Source organism: Podarcis cretensis (genome assembly GCF_951804945.1).
Source record: "Podarcis cretensis genome assembly, chromosome: 13".
NCBI lineage: Eukaryota > Metazoa > Chordata > Lepidosauria > Squamata > Lacertidae > Podarcis > Podarcis cretensis.
The window spans coordinates 53,296,227-53,302,916 of NC_137182.1; the positions used below are offsets into that span (position 1 = coordinate 53,296,227).

General features: G+C 47.1%; 1 protein-coding gene across 1 annotated transcript in view; it reads left to right on the top strand.

Moving 5' to 3' along the window:
- LOC307202208 (monocarboxylate transporter 13-like) overlaps nucleotides 1-6,690 on the top strand; it is a 148,676-nt gene that overhangs the window by 23,251 nt on the left and 118,735 nt on the right. The window lies entirely within an intron of this gene.

The following is a 6,690-nucleotide window of genomic DNA, read 5'->3' on the forward strand; positions in this document are numbered from 1 at the left end:
TATTTTGGCTGCTGATCCCTTATTTTCGAGGCTGCTGGTCCCTTATTTTAAAATCTGTAAGTTGACAGCTATGGTGCTGAGCGAGAGAGGGCGCATGCGCCACTCCCGCTGAACGTCGGTTTGTTTTTTATTCTCTTTTAGCCTGCAGGCGCCGAATTCTGCCAGGCACCAGAAGGCTAAAAGGGAAAAAACCGAGCCGACATTCGGCGGGAGCAGCACATGCGCCCTCACTCGCTCAGCGCAGGCCTGCTCGCTTGGTGTGCTGCCTGCCATGGCCACCGCCGCACGAAGCAGCCAGCTGAGACCGGAGGAGCCACCCTCCAGCCGCTGCCCACCACAATCTTTGCGCCACGGCGCCAGATATGCTTAATACGTCCCTGAGCACAGATTTGCTAGCACATCACATTGAAAGCTACCTAGGAGGGGTTGGGTTAGGGGCCCCACATAGATCTGGGGAAGGCTGAAGAAGAAGAGGAAACAGAGGCAGGCAGATTTTCAAGCGCAGTTGCCCAACCTGGCACCCTCCAGGCGTTACGGACTACAAATCCCATCGTCCTGAGTCAGCTTCGCCGATTGAGTCACGGACGATGGGAGTTGTAGTCTTGACGACATCTGGGGAGACCCCAAAGCTGTAGAACGCCGGCTTGGAGCTGCCTTCGTCAACTTCGCCCCTCCCAGGGAAAAAAAAGATTATATGGACTACAAATCCCATCATCCTGAGTCGGTTTAGCCAGTTGCCGTGGATGATGGGAATCATAGTCCGAAACATCGGGTGCACACGACGAGGTCACAGAAACACACGCAGCCCTGGAGGCGATGTTCTAGCAGGAGGTGAGCGTTTTCCAGTAGAAAGTCTTGCAGCCGGCTTTCCGCTCCCGGGGGTGCTGCCAGTGGGTGGGCGGACGAGCGGAGTGGTGGGGGCCGGGGTGGTGGGCTCGCCGGAGGCCGGAGATGGCTCGCAGGACGAGGTGGTCCGAGGAGTCCTGGTTGTGTGGGAAAGGAAGCAAATTGGGGGAGATTCCCCCCCCCAAAAAATAAAGAACACGCTATAAATATACACATACGCAGTCAAGAAATAAATATATACGTTATTATATAAAGAACACGTCATATGTACATACATACACCCCACTCCAATCCATGCAAGTCTGCAAATTACCCACAATGCCTGTCGGCAGGGGGTTGGACTAGATGACCCCTGGGTCCCTTTCGACTCTACGGATCTAGGATCAGCCAGAGTAAAGAGGGGAATCTGCAACATTATTTGGAAGCTGAAAATGGAGGCCTCTGTGGGGAGGAAGTTCCTCAGTTTAGCAGCCACCACAGAGGCATTTGTTGGAGGGCAGTGTGGTGTAATGGTTAGAGTTTTTGAGCTAAGACCTGGGAGACCAGGGTTCGAATGCCGGCTGGACCATAAAGCTTTGTGATGACCTCGAGTCGGTCGCTCTCTCTCAGACTAACCTATCTTGCAGGATTATTGTGTGGGGATTAAATGAGCGAACCAGGCACAAGCTACCTTTAACTCCTTGTGGGGGGGAAAGGGAAATGAATAAATAAAAATGTGTTTCTTCTACTCGCGGTCCCAGGCCACGCTACAAAATTAAATCTGTAGGTCTTCAGAGATCTAAAGAAATCTAGCCCACAAGGTTTGGAAGGGAACTGAAGATCACCCATCAATTCTCTCGCCTCCAACAGGTAAAACTCCCCTGGAAGAATTTCCATCCCAGATTTAGGACCACTAACTAATTCCTCCAAGTCTGTCAATCTTCTCCCCGCCTCCCACCAGGTAAACACACACTTGTCTCCCTGAATTTGGGAGCAAACCCAGAAATCGCCCACCCCCTAAACAATATTCTCTGCTTCGCATAATTTTCTTGTGTGTTTTCTTAAAGTCGTGGACCAGATAATGTCAAACAGGCAAGCCATCCTTCCCTTCTGTATCTCTCAAACATATATCCCGACTCTAAAATTCTATGGAATAAAATAAAATAATGAAAATCTAGGGAGGGGTGTTCACTACCCCTACTCCTTGCAATAATTATTTCCAGGGATTGCGAATGAAACAGCCCGAATTGGCACGAATTATAAAATTTGTTGCTTGTTTGGATTACAATTTTAATTCAGTTGAAGTGCATGCCCTTTCTTAAATAAAAAAATTCATTTAAAAACACACATACCCTGATTTCCCTAGAAACTGACCAACTTGCCCCCTGATATTCGGGGAAATAAAAAATAAATCTGCACAATTGCTCCCCACTCCTATTTTTGAGAATCCCAAACGTAACACCCTAGTTGTCTATTTTGGGGGGGCTACAACTAGGAAGACCCCCCCAGTTTCTCCCCAAACCTTACCTGGCTCTCAGGGGGTAGGAGTTTCAGGGGGCTGGCATGGAGGGTTGCCCTGGGCATCATGCAAACAGCTAGCAGGAACAGACACAGCTGGGGAAAAGACCTCATGGTTGCAGCCGTGGGCAAGCGGGCACAGCTGAGTGGGCAGCAGGTGCCAGGAACACCCCTTTTATAAATCTCTCCCCCCTCCCCTGCAAGGAGGCAGCCAATGGAATCGCAGGGGGAGGCTGGCGGCAGCCAATGGGCAGGAGGGCAGGAGGGCAGGAGCCGAAAACAGAAGCATCCCATTCCCAAGAGAAGTTATTCCTGATGTTCAGCAGGAATCAAATCTCTCTTGCAGTTTGAATATCCATTGGTGGTTTGGGTCCAGCGGAAAACATGCCCGCTCCATCTTCCATGGGGCAGCCCGTGAGATATTTGAAGATGGCTAGGGACGCGGGTGGCGCTGTGGGTTAAACCACAGAGCCTAGGGCTTGCCGGTCAGAAAGTCGGCGGTTCGAATCCCCGCGATGGGGTGAGCTCCCGTTCCTCGGTCCCTTGCTCAGTCCCTGCTCCTAGCAGTTCGAAAGCATGAAGTGCAAGTAGATAATTAGGTACCACTCCGGCGGGAAGGTAAACGGCGTTTCCGTGCGCTGCTCTGGTTTGCCAGAAGCGGCTTAGTCCTGCTGGCCACATGACCCAGAAGCTGTACGCCGGCTCCCTTGGCCAGTAAAGCGAGATGAGCACCGCAACCCCAAAGTTGGCCTCGACTGGACCTAATGGTCAGGGGTCCCTTTACCTTTATCCTATTATCATCAGTGCTTTTTTTCTTAAAAAAAACTGTTTAGGAGTACAGTGGTACCTTGGGTTACATACGCTTCAGGTTACATATGCTTCAGGTTACAGACGCTTCAGGTTACAGACTCCACTAACCCAGAAATAGTACCTCGGGTTAAGAACTTTGCTTCAAAATGAGAACAGAAATTGTGCTCCAGCGGCGCAGCAGCAGCAGGAGGCCCCATTAGCTAAAGTGGTGCTTCAGGTTAAGAACAGTTTCAGGTTAAGAACAGACCTCTGGAACGAATAAAGTACTTAACCCGAGGTACCACTGTACTCTCATTTTGACTCAAGAAAATCACCGTTTTGTACTTCAAATCGGGAAAAATAAATACAAAGATTCACAAAATGTTGAGGGGTATGCGTATCTTGGCATCCGCCCAGAAAAAAGCACTTATTATTATTATTATTAATTGTATACTGCCCATTACCCATAGATCTTAGGGCAGTTCACATCTCTTCTTCCGGCAAAACATACCTAACTCCCTCCACCGTTCCCTCCTAAGGTTTGGTTTCCAGACCCTTGATCTTTTTTTTAAAAAAAGTAATATTTATTAACAATTTAAGCACTACAAAAAATAAAAACAATACAATACAACACAAAAACACTACACAACACCAACACATTTAAACTAACAAAACAAAACAACAACAACAAAAACAAAAACAAAAACAATCTAAAACACATCAAATAGTTTCAGTATCATATCTTTCATTCACTTATTTCCGCGACCTCCTCACACCTCCCTTTTTGTATTCCACTTCTATTAACTGTTTCAGCAATTCCTTTCCATCTTCCTCTGTTTTCTATCCTATAATTATCTTAACACATTCTAACCTTATTTTTTCCTTTGATACTCTATTAAATCTATTTATACTTAATTCCTTATAACATTTCTACTAAAGCCATATAACTTCATTCCAACATTTTTCTAACATTCATTAATTTTGCAATATTTCCGTAAATAATCTTTAAACTTTTTCCAGTCTTCTTCCACCGACTCTTCTCCCTGGTCTCGGATTCTGCCAGTCATTTCCGCCAGTTCCATATAGTCCATCAACTTCATCTGCCATTCTTCCCGGGTGGGTAAATCTTGTGTCTTCCGGTTTCCAGACCCTTGATCGTCCTGAGGCATCTAATCATAAGCCTGCATTTTTATCAAGCTTATATTTTGATCAGGGCCTGTATCTTAAAATGAGCTTAAAGATCTTCAAATGTTTCATGCCAGGCAGAAGAGCAGCTGCCTAAGAAGCTTGGCAAAATGTTTTTCCTCCTAGACAAGGGGGCCCTCTGATTTATAGCAGAAAACAATTCTCAAAGTCGTAAAAAGGGAATTACAGGCTGACAGCCAAGGTTACACTGATCCTACATATTACAGAAGATAAAAAAAAGCAGAGATAAACATAATTAAGAGTGGGTAAATAGTAAAAGTCTTCTAAAAGTCTGGCAGTTGTTTTTCTCTTTGACATCTGGTGGGAGGGGGTTCCACAGTGCGGGTGCCACCACCGAGAAGGCCCTCTGCCTGGTTCCCTGTAACTTGGCTTCTTGCATGGGCCAGATGAACTGCATCCAAGAGTATTAAAAGAACTGGCAGATGTGATCTCAGAACCACTGGCAGTCATCTTTGAGAATTCCTGGAGAACAGGCGAAGTCCCGGCAGACTGGAGGAGGGCAAATGTTGTCCCTATTTTCAAAAAGGGGAAAAGAGAGGACCCAAATAATTGCCGCCCAGTCAGTCTGACATCAATACCAGGGAAGATTCTGGAGCAGATCATTAAGCAAACAGTCTGTGAGCACCTAGAAAGGAATGCTGTGATCACCAATAGTCAGCATGGATTTCAGAAAAATAAGTCATGTCAGACTAACCTGATCTCGTTTTTTGACAGAATTACAACCCTGGTAGATGAAGGGAACGCAGTGGATGTAGCCTACCTTGATTTCAGCAAGGCATTTGACAAGGTGCCCCCTGATATTCTTGTAAAGAAGCTGGTAAAATGCGGACTTGACTATGCTACCACTCAGTGGATTTGTAACTGGCTGACTGTCCAAACCCAAAGGGTGCTCATCAATGGTTCCTCTTCATCCTGGAGAAGAGTGACTAGTGGGGTGCCACAGGGTTCTGTCTTGGGCCCAGTCTTATTCAACATCTTTATCAACAACTTGGATGATGGACTCAAGGGCATCCTGATCAAATTTGCAGATGACACCAAACTGGGAGGGGTGGCTAACACCCCAGAGGACAGAATCACACTTCAAAATGACCTTGACAGATTAGAGAACTGGGCTAAAACAAACAAGATGAATTTTAACAGGGAGAAATGTAAAGTATTGCACTTGGGCAAAAAAAATGAGAGGCACAAATACAAGATGGGTGACACCTGGCTTGAGAGCAGTACATGTGAAAAGGATCTAGGAGTCTTGGTTGACCACAAACTTGACATGAGCCAACAGTGGGACGCGGCAGCTAAAAAAGCCAATGCAATTCTGGGCTGCATCAATAGGAGTATAGCATCTAGATCAAGGGAAGTAATAGTGCCACTGGATTCTGCTCTGGTCAGACCTCACCTGGAGTACTGTGTCCAGTTCTGGGCACCACAGTTCAAGAAGGACACTGACAAACTGGAACGTGTCCAGAGGAGGGCAACCAAAATGGTCAAAGGCCTGGAAACGATGCCTTATGAGGAACGGCTAAGGGAGCTGGGCATGTTTAGCCTGGAGAAGAGGAGGTTAAGGGGTGATATGATAGCCATGTTCCAATATATAAAAGGATGTCACATAGAGGAGGGAGAAAGGTTGTTTTCTGCTGCTCCAGAGAAGCGGACACGGAGCAATGGCTCCAAACTACAAGAAAGAAGATTCCACCTAAACATTAGGAAGAACTTCCTGACAGTAAGAGCTGTTCGACAGTGGAATCTGCTGCCCAGGAGTGTGGTGGAGTCTCCTTCTTTGGAGGTCTTTAAGCAGAGGCTTGACAACCATATGTCAGGAGTGCTCTGATGGTGTTTCCTGCTTGGCAGGGGGTTGGACTCGATGGCCCTTGTGGTCTCTTCCAACTCTAGGATTCTATTCTATGATTCTAAGGTCAGCACCAACACTTTGATTTGTGCTCAGAAACGTACTGGGAGCCAGTGTAGGTCTTTCAAGACCGGTGTTATGTGGTCTCAGCTCCCATTCACCAGTCTAGCTGCTGCATTCTGGATTAGTTGTAGTTTCCGGGTCACCTTCAAAGGGAGCCCCACGTAGAGCGCATGGCAGTAGTCCAAGCGAGAGATAACTAGAGCATGCACCACTCTGGCCAGACAGTCTGCGGGCAGGGAGGGTCTCATCCTGTGTACCAGATGGAGCTGATAAACAGCTGCCCTGGACACAAAATTGACTTCCTTCTCAAGGGCTAAAAAAACCTCAACTTTCATGCCAATTGAGTGGCTCTGGGGTGCGGGAGGTGGGAACCCTGGTGCAGATATACTGGTCTCTGACACCCCCATATCCAGACCTCAATACCTCTGCTTGCAGTATATCCCACC